Raw genomic sequence first — 19,412 nt, 5'->3', positions numbered from 1 at the left:
CAATGTCAAGGCCAGGACTCTACACACAGTAGGTGTAACATAAGCATCTAATGATTTGAATTCAATAAGCTTAAATCTTCTGATATATTTTATCTGCCAAAGTGTATACAACAGATACTCTAGTACAATGCAAATGAGATCCTCCTTGTAAATCATTCTCACAAATGTGTAATCACTCATGAAAGTATAGGAGAGGAGAGGAGCATAGAGAGAACATAATTAAGGAAGTTTGAAGTTTGTTAAGTTGAAGTCTTATCTTTCTGGCACTCTCACTTATTATTGTACTTCTAACATCTGAAATCAAACCCAACAAATTTCATACATCTTCCACAATTCTTTATATATTTTAAGATTATGCTTCCCATTAAATATTTTTCTAATATGTTATCACATCTGGAATAATATCCTATGGTACTATACTTGGGCACTCAAAATATGCCTTGAGAGTCATCATCTAATTCTAAGTCTTACAGAGAGCTGAAGTTATCTCTTCAAGTCCTCCTCATTACTGACTCCTCTTTTTACCAAGACATTAACCTTGATACTCAAAGGAAATACAAACCTTGGCCAAAAGCCAATAGACATCTGAAGGATGGATAAAAGGATACAAATTCTTCCCTGTCAGTTTATCTCCTCAGGAAAGTGATACCAAGGTACCCCAACATCAGGTCACCTTCTCCTTAGGAAATCCTTGCATCAAATGCTTTCCTGATCTTATTCTCATTCTGTGAACATTCCAGACTATCAAAAATCAAGAACAAACATTAAAAAATATACATTTAACTTCTCTCTTGCCATTCTTTCTCATATATTCCCAGTAAAGCCAATCGTTTAGTCTATTTAAAAAACAAAGAGCTCCTCACCAGAAGCTACCTACTACAAATGAACTCAAAATCTATTTAAAATGGAAGGGACAACTTACCATCCACCCCTCTATGGATAATATTCAGTTGAACTGGAATCATTCTCTATTATCCATGAGTTCAGTGCTAATTTAGGAAAGTTAGATTTATTTTTGGTGTAATCCATTTTCAGTGGTACTGAAGATTAATCAAAACAGACCTGGCTCCTAGCTTCATTGCCAGATATCAATTCCCTTCCTAAAAAGAGAGGTCCAGAATTGAGCAAAACACTCCAAATACAGAGCAGAGGATATAAAAGATATGCCCTTCTTCATTTTTGGCATTATTCTTCTATGAATAAAACATATCATTGGATTTTAAATTACAACTAATATTATACATCATTTAAAAGTTTGAAAAGTACAGCACAACAACTGTGTGATATAGGTACTATCATTATCATTCCCATTTTGAAAATAAGGAAAGGGATATGGAATGAGGTTAAATGACTGGTCTTGGTCACATAGCTAAGTAGGTGTTTGAGGCAGGATTGGAACTCAGGTCTTTCTTACTTTAAAAACTGAGCTCTTATTCAGCACTCCACTTAGAAGTCTTATGACTATATGAATATCATAGAATATTATTATTCTATAAGAAATGATCAGCAGGATGATTTCAGAGAGGCCTGGAGAGACTTATATGAACTGATGCTAAGTGAAGTGAGTGGAACTAAAAGAACATTGTACACAGCAACAACAAGATTATATGATGATTAACTCTGATGGACATGATTCTTTTCCACAATGAAGTGATTCAGACCAATTCTAATAGACTTATAATACAGAGAGAACCTCTACATTCAGAAAGAGGACTCTAGGGACAATCTGGATCACAACATAGTATTTTCATCTTTTTGTAGTTTGCTTGTTTTGTTTCTCACTTTTTTCCTCTTTTTATCTGATTTTTCCTTTTTTTATCTCATTTTTCTCATATGTCTGGAAGAATTATAAATGTTTAAGCTATATTGGGTTGCTTGCTGTCTGGGAGAGGAGTGTGGGAGAAGGAAAGGAGAAGCATTTGGAACACAGGGTTTTGCAAGGATGAATGTTAGAGGCTGTCTTTACATGTATTTTGAAAATAAAAAGCTATTATAAAAAAGCCTCAAGACTGTTTAAACTGCTATGTGATACTATTCTCTCATATTGTTCTTGTAGCTAGTTAAAATCACTAGGTCTTTAAAAAAAAGTCTCTTGGGGGCAGTTAGGTGGTGCAGTAGATAAAGTACAAACCCTGAAGTCAGGAGGACCTGAGTTCAAATCTGACCTCAGACACTTAACACTTCCTAGCTGTGTGACCCTGGGCAAGTCACTTAACCCCAACTGCCTCAGCAAAATAATAATGATAATAATAAAATAAACAAACCTCCCTTATCTTGTAATTATACAATTGATATTTTAAGCCAAAATGAAAGTTTCATATTTATCCTGACAAATTATATATCATTGGGCCCTGAATCTATCATCTGTCAAGATAAAAAGTCATCTGTGCCTTTAGGTGATTTTAGAAAAAGTTTAGCAAAATTAGGCAAGACTAGAGTTCTAGGGTGGTTCACTATGACTTCATTATACTTAACACAGCTTATCATAGTATTATTATTCATCTTATTTCCTTCCATTTCTTCTCATGACAATATCAAAGAATTATAGAATCTCAAAATTGAAAGAGACCTTACAGAGTATCTGGCCAAAACATTATCAGTATTCATGAACTGTCACATGAAAAATAATATGATAATAATTGTCAGGTGTTTAGCTGAAATCCAAGTATCCTATCTCCAAATCACTTCCCTAACCAATCAGCTTGTCAATAAAAGGTTTGAGGCTATTCTGGTCATCTTAACCTCGATGAATGATGGGTTTTATAAGATTTATGCTTCTTCTATATGATTACAAGTCATCTCTTAATAATTTGTTTTAAAATTTTGACAGAAAGGAATTCAAACACTTGAATTTAAAGATACCACTATCTTTCCATTTTGCAAGATAATATTTTTGTTCTCAGTATTTCTTATTCTTTTTCTATTTTCCATGACGTTTAATCACTGACACAACACAACAATCACATCCATAAGTCATTCAGTACATCATAGACTTCGAGATATCCTCTTCCTATATTGGTTTGCAGTTACTCATTAAATATTTGTGTTCTCTTTTTCCCAATAAGATAATCAGTATCTTGCTAAAGAATACAGAAACAAAATAAGAGTTAAATAGTTCTAACTTTTCTCTCTCTTGTGTGCTATCATTACTCTTTCCACTCCAGTAAGAGTACCATCTACTCTGAATTCTTGCTTGTAAAATACCCTTAAAAGCTCCTCATTTTTAGCACATGCTAACCAGCTTCATTTTGCTAAGTCTAAACTTTTATGAATTAATTTTTATAAAGTTATGAGCTTTGGAGATTTTCACCCTCAGTTGCTTGTCCTTGATTTCATTCATTATATATATCTTTTACAGATATTTAATCAATGAATTTGCTGGGTGTCCACAACTCTTCCCATTTGTTGGTGAAATTAGACTCAGAATCAGAGAGGTAAAATTCAAAATCTGGCTAGATACTAGTTGTATGACCCTGGCTATATTACTTAACCTTTCACCTCAGTGTCCTCATCTATAAAATGGGGACAACAGTAGCATCTTTCTCACAGTGTTGTTGAAATGCTCAAATGAGATGTATGTTCAGCATTTTGTAAATCTTAATAGTTATTTTCATTAATTGTAATTATTATCTATACAGTTTCCCTCTCTTCTTCAATAGAGTAATTTGGAGAGTTTGACCACTGGAATTTCTTCCTTAAGGTCTTCTGAACTTTGAATAATTTTAAGCCATGAAATTCTACTCATTCTTTCAACTCTGAAATTTCCTCTCACTAAAAGTTGAATATATGTTGCATTATTCTTAGCTTTTATCTCCTTGCCTGTAAAGACTTACAAGATAATGCATATATTCATGCAATGTTCCATTTATTTATACCTTGGAAGTTCCTATTTATTTGTCCTTTGGAAATCAGTTTCTCTTTTTGTTGTTCTTATTAAAATCAAATCTAGAATAATAGCCACCCCATATTGCTTTACCTCCTAAAAAGAAATGTAATTTCTCTTTGAGCAATCTTTTCTGAATAATAATGCTGGTCACAATCAGCACTTCTAATCATCTAACTGTTTTTGTCTACAAATAAACTTTGAGGAATGTCCTTTGGAACATTTCGGTAGACAACAGAAACATTGCACATTAATGAATAGAAGTCTGGAGGTCAAGGTTCCTAAGGAAATTAACCTAAAAATAAAGATCCCAACCTGAAAATAGTCCCAATCCAAAAAGAGCACAATCTAGTTTTGCCATTTGATATAAAGGAGTCTTTTACTTGTAAATGCCATTTTGTTTTATGGGGCCATCCATTTCAAATAAGTATAGCAATGAGTCACTGACAATTCTGGATCCTCACATGGTTCATACCTCTGTTGATTTAAAAGTCTTTAAGGCTGTGCAAAGTGAGTGATGCTTTATTGCTAAGTATCCCCCACGACTCTTGTCCAACTACCCTTGAAAATAATATTATTCTGTCTTGGAGGAGCATGCAGTCATTGCAAACCCTTAGGTACAGATATTTTTGAAGCAATTTTACATTTTAAATGGGCTGGCATCAATTCCAGACAAGAATTATACTGTCAGTCCATAAGGAATTGTGACATAAAGAACATAAGTTTGCAATTTCCCCATTCTCTTTTGCTGATTGACAAAGTGTAAGATTCTTAACTCCTCCCCAGCTCCCCACCACCATGAAAAAAAATTGTCAATTAGGAATCCATGGGTGGTTTGCTATTAGAATTCTAGACTAGAGTGCACAATTATAGACAGAGAAATCCTGAACCAGACGGTATGTGTTATTAAAATCAAGAGCATGATTAATTAGTCATTTGCTTTGAGTGATTTATCTTGTACCTTTCTCCATTGGTGTTGGGATTGCCTGCTGTGGACATCAGGTATACTGCTGTCGTCTGCATACTAATAAGAGTCCACAGAAATGTGCTCTGCCTACATATTCTAATTTTCTAGTACATCCAATTTAAAGGACTGATTTTTATTAAATAGGCCAAGTGTCAAGAATGCCATAAAACTCTAAAGAAAGGGGATATGCTAATTTAAGCAAAAATGCATTATACTACAGAATGGTGCAAACATTCTTTATAGTCTGCTTTTAAGTTGAACACACACACACATGTGCCACTTTCCGATTTAATGAGTCCTATTCTCCAACTTATAGGTCAAGAGATCTGACATCTATAAACTACTGGCTCTTCACATGTCTGAGAGAAGAGCATCTTTTACATCTTATACAACAAGCTTTCTTAAATCTCTATTTACAAGTATTCTTGTCATTTTACTGGATCTCTAATATGCTGTTATTTTATCTCTTTGTTTCAATCTCACAGATGTACATAGGGTATATGGACATCCTGATATGACTCAACTATTTTCCTATAAAATCAGCAGAATTCTAAGTCAAAGAGAAAATGGGATTTGAGTACATGGAGCCTGAAACTAGAAAGGCCTGGAAGGAGAAAGCATTAGAAATTCCTCTAACATAGGACATACCAAAAAATGATGAAAAGGTTTCCTTTTTATTATTATTTTTACTAGCCTTTCTTCTCCCTCATTCCTAATAAATGCTGGCTGACTAGATAATTGACAATTAAGTAATCTTTTCCTCTCATTTTTCTCAGAAAGATCTTCCATCAATAGTTACTCTATTTCTACCTGTTCTTTAGGACTGTTGTAACAAAGTCAAGTAAAGATCTTGATTTGGTCAAAAAGACCTGAGTTCAAATACTATCAGATACTTAGCATTGATGTGTTTTAATATATGACCTTCACTGTATACATCTGCAAAATTATTCTAATTCTGTAGATAGCTTTCCCTTTAGAAGGTAATTTTGAGAAAGAAAAGATTTTGTGTATGTAGAGCAAACATGAAGCATTATGTAACTGTCAGCCATTACTGCTATTAACATAATTGTTTTGTTCTTATTTTTAGCCTCTTCAATGAATACTATTATTATTCTTTTATAATTGATATCCAGTTGACCTGTTGCATGCACAAATGGATAATTCTTTTTAAAAAAATTAAAACAACTGAATCAAAGTGTTGGAATACATACTTTCTGTGGAAAGCATTTTGAAATTAATTACTATTATTATTAATCTTATTTTTATCAGTTCAGATATAATTTAGGTAGAAATGATGCTAGAACAAGTAACCATCTTGCTATTATTCATTTACATTTAGCATTCTATGGGTTATTACACAGGTTAATTTTTTTTATAATTGAATAAAAATGTTATAATATTAACCATATAGAACTTTTATTTCTTTTGCTAGATCTTTATATTTTGAAATTCTTCGTTCAATACAGTTCATATATTTTGAGTATTTGGTAAAGTTAGTTCCATTAGAAACACTATTCTTGAATTTTTTATGCATGTAGGATACATTCAGAGAATTGTGTCCAACAGTTCAGTCCACAATAATGATTCAATTACATTACAATTTGTTATTTGAGTTTTCTAGGATATTTTTACATTTACATTTATTTATCAGACTATGAAAGATAATAAGTTTTGATGTTTAACCCTAGCCATCAGATCATATCTTATAAAATTGGTTAGGAGTTCTTTTTCACAACACAGAATAATGAATTGTATCATTTCTGGTATCTTCTAAAATAATCTACTTTAGTCACTAGTTCCAAACCCTTTAAAGATAATCTCCCTTAAATTCTAGCAATGAGTATCTGGTCCTGAGTGGTCATCATGAATCTTTCCATTTCCACAAACAAATCGGCATGATTCAGCTATTTCTTCAATCTCTTTTTGTCACTATCTCTTTCACTGAATTCATGAAAATATTGATCATATAGGCCCTTTTGATTCCAATTTTAGATCTTTGTCATCTATTTAGGTAATCTATTTCAGATACAATTGGTATCAGCATAGAACATGACTCATGGAAACTTGCTTATTCAAAAATTATTTCTGTAAGTTTCATATGTTCTAAGGATGTCTATCAAAGTTCTTCCTTCCAGATATGAAAATATTCATCTTTCTATAGCTACTTTATAATGTAGGGGTTTTATTAGAATAATTTCCCCCAAAAAATATGGTCTACTTTGCAATTACAAAAGTATACATTAAGAGTGGTTATTTCAGAAATGTTAACATTTTAAATGTTCTTTCTATTCAGCATTGATTTGAGATTGCCAATGTTTTAAGATATTCGATCTTTTTTTATATTTTTGTTCTCAATATGTTTTGCTTATTGTCATAATTCTCATAATGATTATTTTGTTCACACCTTTTTATGAGGTTCCAAGAGTAATGGGATACTCTTATGCCTCTTTGATATTTAATATTTTATAGACTATTACACAGGTGAATAAAACAACTGCTTATAGGTTAATTAAGATATTATCATAAATTAATCTGATTATTATCATTATCAGTATTGTTATATTATTATTATTACTATGGAGTTCTATAAATTGGGAGATGCTTCATATACGATTAAAATACTAATCTGTAGTGGAGTTATCATTTTACTGAAATTGTTATTTAAACCATCCTGTAGCTCTGGTTTGATCAACTACTATCCAGAACTTACTTCTTTCCCCCGAGATAGTATAAAGAGAGCAACAGCACTGCAGAAATTGCAGAGAAGTGAAAAGTTCCTTCTTTATATCTCTAGGACTTTTATCAAATAACTGCAGTACCCAAACTCCCTAAGAACATTTCTCTCTTTTTGTCTCCCATCCCCTACACTGACTGAAGTAGGCTTAAAACTCTCCTCTTGTGTAGTTTTGGAAACTTTTGCAGAGTACATTAATCTAGCTGAGCTAATGATGCTCCATTCCCTCAGCCTCTCTCAAAGGAAGTTGGAAGCAAGTTGCCAATTGGTCCAGGAAACCAGGAAGCCTTCATTTCTACTTTGCAGAGTTCCTGGTGTTTAGCTTTTGTCTGCCTTAGATCCAGGCTACCACTTAGGAGAGTTCCACTGCACCTGCTCTGTGGGATGGTCAGAGTTTTGGCCCTCCTGCAGAGGTGACTGGGTTCTAGCAGACTCCTAGGGGTGACTAAGCAATAGCAAAGGAATTATTTCTTCCACAGGAAATTGCCCTTTTTGCCAGCATTGAAATAACAGAATGGAATGTTTCTTCACATTGAACCACACCTGTTGTCAACACTCATTGGCTTCCAGTATATTCAAAAACCGGATGGAAAGAAACAATCTATTTCTCAGGAACTCCTGGCACTTCCTGGTTCTCTGCACCTGGGAAAGCCACAGGGCACTCACACCTCACTTATAATGAGCTCCAGAGGATGCAGAAACTGCTTTTCCACTTTCAGCAGAGATGGCACCCCATCTGGTAAAGACACACAAGCCCAGCTTGTGCTCACAACTGGAGAACGCTGCAGCCACCCATTTAACATAAGCTAGAAGTCAAATCTATGCCCACCAAAGTTCACAGGAGCATTTATATAAGTCTGGAAATAACAGGAGCCAGGAGAAAAAAATACATTTATTCCTGGATGTGAGCTTGCTCTGTTCCTTCTTTTAAAACCATAGAACCTATACAAGGTTAAAAAGAAATCTGTCATAATTCAGTGTAGACTGAGTAATACAATCTCTGGACAATAGCCTAATAGATTGGTTCTTTAAACAATTGGCCAAAACTCTCCATGCTGTTCGCAAACCATATATAAATTTCAACGACCATTCTCAGGATCTCCAACATTACTGGACCTGAAATTTTTGGAAGAAACATACAAGACCTACATCTATAGAGCAATCATTCAGTCTCTTGGGAGTTAAACCTATAGCTTTAACAAAGCTGATTTTCTCTCTCTTCCAAGTGAGTTCAAGTTAAATACATTCCGAAGCTCCTAGTATACATCACAATTTTTAACAGATTAAATGATCTATTGCTAGCCTGGCGTGATTTGAGGGGTCCTAGCAGATTGGCGCTGGTAAAATCTATCTTCTTAGTCTGCCATGTAGTTTAAATCCCCGGGCATGGAGCCATTTTTTATGATCTCCAAAAAAGCAACATCATAAGGGGATCCCTGCCAAAAGGCAGATTTCTTACTTGGGATGGAAACAGATTTACTCATGATCGCATTAGAATGGATTACTCTACCAGATTATGTAATGTCAACTCTCAGAAAACAGAAATAAAAAGACCAGAAGGAAAAGGATAAAGGAGTAGTAAATTCTGAAGGAACAAGAGGGTAAGACTTGGTTTGGAGCTGCACTGGGAAGTTCTGAGGTTCAATCAGTTAAGGAAGAGGAAGGTACCAATGATAAAGTACTGGTTTTGATAGCAGAAGCTATGAATTCAAGTCCTGGCACTGATCCTTTCTAACTGTATAATCCTCAGCAAATCACCCCACTCTGAGTATAATTTTCTTAAAATGAGGGGGCTGGTTTCCAGGCTAGCTCACCTTGTAACATCCCACAATGCTTCTCATTCTCTTGTCCTGGAAAAACCATCTACCTGCTCCTTCCTAAATATCTTTCTACATCAATGGTCCTCAAAGTGTAGTACAAAGAATTGTTGGGGTCTCTGAAACCCTTTCAGAGGATCTACAAAGTCAAAATTATTTTTTTATTTCTAACATAGTAAATAGCTATAAATATAACCCCTATGAACAAAAACTCTTTGAACAGATCCTCCATAGTTTTTTAACAACATGAAGGTACTGAGAACAAAGATTTAAGAACCACTGTTCTACATAATTACCCCCACCTCTCACCTTCTCCCTTTGGGGTTGTTGTAATTGAAACTTCCATTTTGTAGAATGAGCTAGGACAGCCTGCCTTCATTTTCCTCCTAGCACTGTTCCTGATTTTCCCATTTTCAACCACTCAGTATCTTCATCTCTCTTAATCCCTATTTCTCCCCCCAAAAGAGTGTAAACTACTCCAGAGCAAGGATTATCTTTCTTTTTGCTTGTATTTATATCCCCAGGGTTTAGTGCAGTGCCTGGAACCCAAAAGCACTTTAAAAATATTTGTTTCCTTCATTTTTGTTTCCTGCTTTAAAAGAAAATTGCTCTCAGAAGGAAAAAAGACATAGAACAAATGATCCTCCCTAGTGTTTGCTCCATCCTCCAAGCACTCCTGGATCAGTTACCAGGACCAAGAGTAGTTGGTGCATGCCCCCGAAGTCTTATCTGGCTTTTAAGATATATTGCTTCCCTCTATCAATACTACCCTCAGATTTGACATGGAGGAACCCACAGTGTTTACCCATGATCAAATATCTAACAAAATACAATAGACTTAAGCACTATAAATAAAGGCAGAAAGCAGTATTTCTATGGTCATTAAGTTTCTGGTTTTTATAGCAGCAGCCGCATACCATCACTCATTCTTCTGTGATAATCATGCCTTGGTCACTTAGAAAGAGAGGCTGTAGTGTTCATGAAACTACATCAGAGCTTTTTTTTTTTTTTTTTTAATTAGGAAACATCATTAAAATTGGGATTTAAACAAGTTATTCTAATTGTTAGAACATTGATTTTTCTCTTGATCTAAAGTAATGGCCACCATTAACTGTGCTACTCTGTTTTAAATGATCAAAACAACCCATAAAACAGATGAAAATTTGAGATAGTAATAATTGTGAAAGACTAACAATGTCTAGAATCAACTCAATTGATTGGGTGACAAGAAATAGAGTTAATGAAACCTGTATGTTGAAAGAATGTGCTTGGTTCCAATTGTCACCTATTCATCCTAAATATTTAGGGTGTGCATGTATGACCTTTGAACTTTTCTCTAATGCCATTTCCCTATAAATCAACTGAAACTGCCTTTAGCTGGGAGCAATAAAGGCAGGAAGGAGAGAAGATGGCACTCATTCTACCAGTTTCTGCTCATTACTCGAAATTTTTGCAGATGGATAAGAAAGAAATTTTAGATAAATGGTTTCTGTGAGACACTGGATTATTTAAGTGGAGCTTTTACTTAGCCAAACAAAAATGGCCTTCTACTTCTCTAGGATTAATGGGGAAATTCCTTGGTATAGTCATCCTTTAAAGAGCATTGGGATTGGTTTTTAAAATAAAGAGGCAGTGATCCATCTATTCAAAGATATCACCAGAGGTTATCTACTGACATTTTCCTTGATTTCCAAAGATACACATTTCACAACCAAAGACACACTTCATCTGTGTCACCATTTGACTTAGAGCTGGTTCATACAACTTCAAGTATAATGAGCCCAGGCAGAGACTTAAATATCATTTTATTCTCATGACTTATAGCATTAACTCAAATACAAAGGTTCGGGTGCAGAGATTCACGTTTGCTAGAGGTTCACAGAAACCTCTATATCATATATCATACTCCATATGAACGAAGACCCAAATTTAGTCCTATTCAGGACCATTATAGATAGGATGCTAGGGCTACCCTAAGGCCACATGGGGCCAGAGGTTCTTAAATTTACAATCTTAGGAATTAGGCCAATAGCAGAGGTAACTCAAGAAGCAAATGATAACCTTTTTATCTTCTTGATTCTCATCTTCTCTTCTTCATGAGCCATTTATTAGTTCTGCTTTTCCTTGGCCCCTAAGTCCCTTCCTGAGCCACAGGAGAATATGTGGGATGGGTTGTCCATCCCCTTTTCAGGAATATAGGATAAGAATATGCCATTTTTGCTTCAATTGCTCCCTAACCTTAACCACTGAATGGTGTGACCTTAGTCAAACAGATCTATTAAAGATCTTGAAAAAGTCAAGATCTTCCAATGCATCCAAGGTCATCTCCTATAATCCTGATCTGTATCTAATCACGGGACCCAGAGGCTCTGGAGGGGAAAGTGAGTCTGGTGACCTTGCTCAGCCCTCCCTCATTTTATTTATTTTTTTTCTTACCTCTTGGCACTGGTGATGTTTTCTTTATTGTACACCATTTTATTTGTCCAATAAAATTCCCATTATCCAACTCCACCATTTTTTTAAAACTAGAAACAATTGAACATACCTTAGCTTTTAGGAGGCAGTCTGATTAGATGCCTTTTCATTTCCTGATGCCAGAGCTAGATTTCAGCATTAACTTTTACCATCGGGTTTTTTTTTTTCATACAACTCACTCTTCCCCCTAATGGAGGGACACATAAATAAACTGGGGACAAGGCTCTGCTGCTCTCTTCCCATTTAAATCCCCACTTATCTCACTCTAGGATGCCAGCAAGGGAACTTACTGCAGAATACTGGTCCTCCCTCATTTTAAATGCAACTCACGTGCATATCATGGTATCACCTCCCTAATTTTATGGTCCTCTTCAAGAGTGAAGGACAAACAACAAGCCAGACCCAAGCACTCAGACACATATGTTCTACTACAATGGAAAGTACAATGTCTCTAGAGTCAAAAAATCCAGATTCAAACCCCTCCTCTGAGGTTTATTACCTATGTGTCTTTGAACAAGTCATTTAACCTATCTAAGCCTCAGTTTCCTTATCTATTAAATGTGAAGATTATACTACTAGATCTCTCTAAGATTTCTTCCATCTTTAGCAATATAAATCCATGTTCCTATGAACAGGTTCATACAGAACACATACACTGATACACAAATCCCTACATAAGTCTAATACAGATACCTTCAAAGTCATAAATCAGATATCTAGAATCATATTATATTCAAAGACAAGGACATATTCAACAGGCACAGAAATACAGAAATATGTAGATATATGTGCTTAGAATAGTATTACTTGTCTAATATACTAAGAAAACTGAGACACATTCCCTATATCTTCTGTAGCCAAGTTCTATTATATATATATATCCAAAGACTCCAGCTCTACTTGTGTCAAAGAAGTCCCAGAAGAAGAATAAAAAACATGGCAGTCAGAGCATAGTAGGACTACAAAAACGGGTATGAATCAAAGAGATCATATTGATTATGTGGGCTGACCACTATATCAATCCAGAGGCATCAAAGCAAAATCTGGAAGAAGTTGGGAATTTCAGGAAGCTATAAATATTATAGACAAGACAATCACACAGAAGCAGGGGAACATTTATCTCAATTTACTACATAAAGATTCACAAAATCTACCTTTCAATGTTTAAATAAATGGGATTCAATGATGTTAAATTGGCATTTATTAATGATCTCCTGGGAACCAATCAAGGAAATGAGGACACCATCTATAGAAACCCTTACCCTATCTCACTGCCTTCATCTTCCCATGGATTTCCATGGTTCTGAGGTATCTCCTACTGGGTGATTCCAGAGAGAAATCTTAGGGGAGACCTCTGGACTCTGAAGTGTGTCCAAAGAGGACAGAAGAACTCTCTGGTAGAACTCCTGTGGTCTTATTTTGAGCTGAAGAATTCCAGTGTTAACGAGTGACTATCATGCTTATAAGACTTAAATGTATAAGACAAGTCCTTAAGGAAACTGAGCAATCCAGTTGATATCTATGGTATGGGACCCTGAGATGAACTTCTCTGTCTTAAGTTATAAATATTAATACTATTTTGGGAGTGGGGAAAGGGAGACATTTAGCAAAGTTATGATTTCATTTATATAAAAAATTACCAGTCAGGAAACTCTTTCTCATATAAATCTGCATCTGTTTTATACCTTGTAGCTTTAGAGAGCTGCTTGGTGACTTGAACAGGATCACCAGCTACTATGGATTGGAATATGAACTTGAACCTAGATCTTCTTGACTCTGAAATCACTTTTCTCTGCAAAAAACAGCTGACATTTTAAGCATGTAATTTTTACACATAGTTTTTTTTTGTTTGTTTGTTTTATTCTGACAACTCACTGAAATAAGTGCTTTAGACATTTTTATATTCATTTTATAAGAAAGGAAACTGTGCCTCATTTTCCTTTCTTGGAAAATATAGTGACTTATTTAAAGAAACATAGCTAGTAAGTGCCATAGGTAGGATTTAAACCTAGCCTTTTCTGAATCTCAGTCCATTCTTCTTTCCATTATTCCATGTTTCTTTTTCAGTTTCAAGAAGTTCTCCAAGAACCCAGACTCATAGAAGAAATGTGGGAGAAGGATCATTTGAGACCTCACTTGACTAGAGTTTGACTTAATCTTAGCAGGCCTCAGTCAAGGAGGGGATGACTCCAAAAAGAGTGATAGCTAGTTCTAGGCAGACAATCCTATAATTAAATGTGAAAGGATGAGCCACCTTAGCTGTCAGACAAATAAAACTGTATCTATTTCATTTGTGGTGAAACTTTGGGGAAGTTATAGAAAAGTTACCCCATAATTCTTCCTCAACATAAAAATATTCATTAATTCCTGAATATCATTTATGTGATATAAAGCAAATGCATTTGTGAACAGGCAGAGGCTTAAAATTCAGTCAAAAAGAACATGGTCTTGCAAAAATGACTGAAAAGGGGTTTCATCCTTAATAGCATGTTCACTTCTCAGAAGGAGAGAACACGGTTTCCAATGTAAGATCAAAAGCCCTAGAACAAGGTAAACTCAATTCAGAGACAGTGAAAAATGAGATCTCTCACCAGGAGGTTGTTTAACCAACAATCTCTCCTACTTGGTACACAACTGAAAACCTGAAGGCCATGAGATATTTGCACTGAAGCTCATATAGTTCAGAGACTCATTTGGTTCTTTTTAAAATTCTTAATGTATGCAAAATTCTATTAATTTCCCCCACTCAAAATTGATTAGAAGGAGCAAATAGAGAAAAATGGTGGGATAAGGACTATTAGAAGAAGATCCATACAGAGTTCAAAGAAAAAGCTAGAAAATGACAAAAATATTGAAAAGCAGACAGAATTCTTTATAATGTGGTACCATTATTCATGTGGAAAACAACCCTTTACACCTCAATATCCTCTTAGGTAACAATCAACAGAAACATAGGAAAACACAGGAGCTTTTTTTTTTATTTAGAGAACCCATAAAAAGCCCAAATTATATTGAATGCTTCTGTATTAATGACAGCATTTAGATATCATCTTAATAAATGTAAAGTGCTTTATATGTTTTCATTTCATTCCTACAAAAATCCTGTGAGAAAAGTGCTATTATTATTCCCATAATGCAGATGATCAAACTGATTTAGACAGGTTTAATAACAACAAGATGACAACAAAGAACAAAGATGACGAAGACAAAGATGAAGTCAAAGAATATGAAGATACAAAGAAGATGAAGAAGAAAAAAAGATTACAATAAGGTGCAGAAGAAGATGAAGATAAAAAAGATGAAGAAAATGGCAAAAAAGGAAGACAAACAAGGTAACAAAGAAAAACAAAGAAGATGAAGAAAAAAGAATTAGAGAAGGAGGAGAACTCATATATAACTTGCTATCTTCTAGGTATTATATTAAGTGCTTTACAATCATTCCAGTTGATACTCACAATAATTTTAGGGAATAGATGCTATTATTCCATTTTATAAATGAAAAAGAAAGGGGCAAACAAAAGTTAAGGATTCCACAGTTAGTAAGTTTCTGAGACCAATTGAACTCAGATCTTCCTAATTACAAGTCCAGCATGCTACCCATTGTTATCACCTAGTCACTTAGTTAAGAAAGCAATCAAAAAGATAAAATATGCAAAAAATGAATTCTTTTGAAGTAATTTTAAAATAAGGTTGAGTCAATTAAAGGAAAGTTCCAGTTATTTGGAAAATTCACTTCAGTTGAACAGTTGATAATGTTAGATGAAGTGTAAATGCAGTGAAGTGTTCAGTGAGAGCTTGGTTCATGATAGTCTAGAAAACACCTTTCTATTAAGCATATGTGAACAAATCAGCAACAAAAAATATCTAAGAACCCTTAAAGGTTCTTAGGAGGCAGTGGTTCATTGATGTAAGTAAGGCAGTGACTAGACGGGTATTTATGTGAAGCTGTGCTATTTGGAGGCTTCATCATCTCCTGCTGCCACAACATCCACTCCCATCTTAAGATAAATCACTGAGTGATTTCCCTAAGCATTTGCTTGCTCATGCTGATTGATTATTTGATTGCCATCACACAATATGAATTATGTTAACTCACATCCCTAATATTGAGTGATGATTACATTAACTGCATAACTTAAACAGCCCAGAAAAAATTTGCCTCTGTTTCATGGAAAGACATTGAAACAGTATAGTTGGAAAAACAAAACAAACAAAACAATTGCATTTAAAGGCATTAAGCAATTTCAAGGGGATGACTCCTAATATAGGGTAGAAAAGACACTGGTAAGGATCAGAAGACTTTGATTCAATTTGTTACTCTACTGCTAATGGACATTTGACAATTCCCTTCATATCACTGAGTATCAATTTCCTCATCAGTAAAATAGAAGTAATAATCTCTGATCTAATAATGCAATGAGATTTTGATGTATCAAATGGCAGGGCATATATAAAACATTCTTCACCATGGATTCCTATGGAAATGTTAATTATTGTCATAACACCTGAAACTTTATGAGATCCATAACAATAATCAAAAGAAATGACTTTTCTTGGGATAGTAATTCCCAGATTGGTACAGTAGAAAAGTGACTATATTTAGTCAGAAGATAGGTTCAAAGTTCAATACTTCCAGTCACTTCACTTCCAAGAAATTAAATTCCTAATCTAGGAAATGAAGATTTAGATTAGATGGCCTTTACAATCCCTTTTGGACTTCCATCTAGAATACTATGATATAATCTTATCAATTATTAGGGAGATCTCTAGTCCCTTCTAATCTTTTTAGACACTAGAAAAATGAAAGCAATTCCCATCCTCCTTTCTTAAAAAGATCCTTTCTAATATTAAAAGAATATCTTCTGATATTGGTCCCTATTTCCAAGTGTTAGGCCAAGTGTTAGCTAAACAAAGGTAAAATTGCTTTACAATTAGCCAATCAATATTTATTAAGCATTGAAATTTTATGCCAGGTACTGTGCTAACTAATTGGAATTTTGTTGTTGGGTCATTTTTCAATTGGGTCTCATTTTCCATAGCCCTATTTGGAGTTTTCTTGGCAAAGATGCTAGAGTAATTTGCCATTTCATTTTTTCAGCTCATTTTATAGATGAGAAACTGCAACAAACCAAGTTAAGGGACTTGCCCAGAGCCACCAGATAGTAAATATCTGAGACCTTACAAAGAGGAGGTTTCCTGACTCCAAGCCAGCATTCTATCCATTGTGCCATCTACCGATCAACTTTGATAGACATAATAAAAACAAAAGAGGATCCAATATGTGTGTGTCATGTGTGTGTACAGATAATTGCATTTATGGTTTAATAATAGATTTTTATTTCCAAAATATATGCAAAGATAGTTTTTAACACTCACTCTTGCAAAACTTTGTTTTTCTCCCTTCCTTTCCCTATTCCCCCCTAGAGAAGTAATCCAATATATGTTAAACATGTGAAATTCTTCTATACATAGTTCCATAATTATCATGCTGCACAAAAAATCAGATCAAAAGGAAAAAAAAATTAAAAAGCAAGCAAACAACAACAAAAAAGGTGAAAATACTAGGTTGTGATCCACACTCAGTCCCCTAGTCCTCTCTCTGGATACAGATGGCTCTCTCCATCACGAGTTTATTGTAAATGGCCTGAATCACCTCATTGTTGAAAAGAGCCAGGTCCATCATAGTTGATCATCACATAATCTTGTTGCTGTGTACAATATTCTCTTGGTTCTACTCAATTCACTTAGCATCAGTTGATCTAAGGCTCTCCAATCATTTCTGAAATCATTTTGCTATTGTTTCTTATAGAACAATAATATCCTATAACATTCATATACCATACCTTATTCAGTCATTCTTCAGTTGATGGGCGTCCATTCAGTTTTTAGTTTCTGGTCTGGGCTGCCACAAACATTTTTACACATGTTGGTCCCTTTCCCTCTTTTATGATCTCTTTGGGATATAAGCCCAGTAGGAATATTGTTGGTTTAAAGATTATGGCACAGTTTGATGGGCCTTTGGGCATAGTTCCAAAATGATATCCAAAATGGTTGGATCAGTTCACAACTCTACCAACAATGTATTAGTGTCCCAGTTTTCCCTCATCCCCCTCCAACATTTATCATTATCTTTTCCTGTCATCTTAGCCAATCTGACAGGTGTGTAGTAGTATCTCAGAGTTGTCTTAATTTGCATTTCTCTAATAAATAGTGATTTAGAGCACCTTCTTATATGATTAGAAATATTTTAATTTCTTCATCTGAAAATTCTCTGTTCATATCCTTTAACCATTTATCAATTAAAGAATGGCTTATATTCTTGTAAATTTGAGTCTATTCTCTATATGCTTTAGAAATGAGGCCTTTATCAAAGCATTTGGATGCAAACAATTTTTTTCCCAATTTTCTTCTTTTCTCATTTTGGCTGTGTTGATTTTGTTTGTATAATTTTTTTTAATTTAATGTAATTCAAATTATCAATTTTCCATTTCATAATGTTCTCTAGTTCTTTGGCCATAAATTTCTTCCTTCTTCACAGATATGAACGATTGACTCTAGATGATTGTTTTTAATCAATCTAAGATCCACAGGTACAAACTGCTCACAAATATCTCTCCTAAATTCTTTTATTAGAATTTGTTTTGTGTGGTTCATCAACAAGGAAATGGAACCAGAACAATGAATATCTCCTTATGTCTTCAAAGTTGACAAAAACAAATGCAGATTTTGGCCAATCAATCAGAACAAAAGTTAAAGTTAAGATAGTTCATCTGTTAGGATGAGTATAAAGAATTGTAGCCACAGTCCACTGAACCAATCCTGCTTTGCAAAAGACATCTACATAGCACAAGTTGCTTCTCATTCTTCAATTATGCTGGTTTTTCTATAACAAGACTCTATAGTTATCAGTTAATTCCTTCAGAAGAAGTTATGATAACTTACATCCATTACATCACATTTAAAATAAATTTAAAAATTAAATGATGATGAATTAAAGAATCTTAGCAATTGATGAGTGGGTTCATCAATAATCTTATGTAGATATTAATCTATTTCACTGAAATAAGAATTTAATTCAATTTAATCTATTCAATTCAACATATTTTAATGTGTCTCTATGTGCAAAGTACTGTCTTAAATGCTAGCTATATAAAAACCTTTACAGAGGGTAGTCCCTAATGTCCATAACCTCAAGCTTTCATTCTACTGGATAAAATACATGTGAAATCATTAAATACAAAATGTGATAAAGTCATAAAATGTGAAGTTATAAATAAACAGAAAGCAGAGTAGATATTTAAAAATATTTATCCTCAATTTTTTTTAAATTTTATTTCTAAATGGAATTAAACATAGCCAAGTACAAAGAAAAAACTATGGCCTTACTTTATCTCTGTTTAGGGCCATACTGAAAAAAAAAAACTATCCAGTTATTATCTAAACTTTCCAGAGAGCTTGAAGATGGCCTAAATTGACCAGGGGTAGCAATAAGAAAGTACAAAATATTTGATTTAAGTGTAAGGGAACTATGAAAAT

General features: G+C 34.2%; 1 protein-coding gene across 1 annotated transcript in view; it reads right to left on the bottom strand.

The window, feature by feature from the left end:
• Positions 1 to 19,412, bottom strand: part of LOC127546533 (cadherin-13-like) — a 633,923-nt gene that overhangs the window by 471,444 nt on the left and 143,067 nt on the right. The gene's annotated exons all lie outside the window — the stretch shown is intronic.

The sequence above is a fragment of the Antechinus flavipes genome, chromosome 2 (assembly GCF_016432865.1).
Source record: "Antechinus flavipes isolate AdamAnt ecotype Samford, QLD, Australia chromosome 2, AdamAnt_v2, whole genome shotgun sequence".
Classification (NCBI taxonomy): domain Eukaryota; kingdom Metazoa; phylum Chordata; class Mammalia; order Dasyuromorphia; family Dasyuridae; genus Antechinus; species Antechinus flavipes.
Note: the sequence above shows the minus strand (reverse complement) of the source record. Positions and strands in the feature narration are given on the sequence as shown.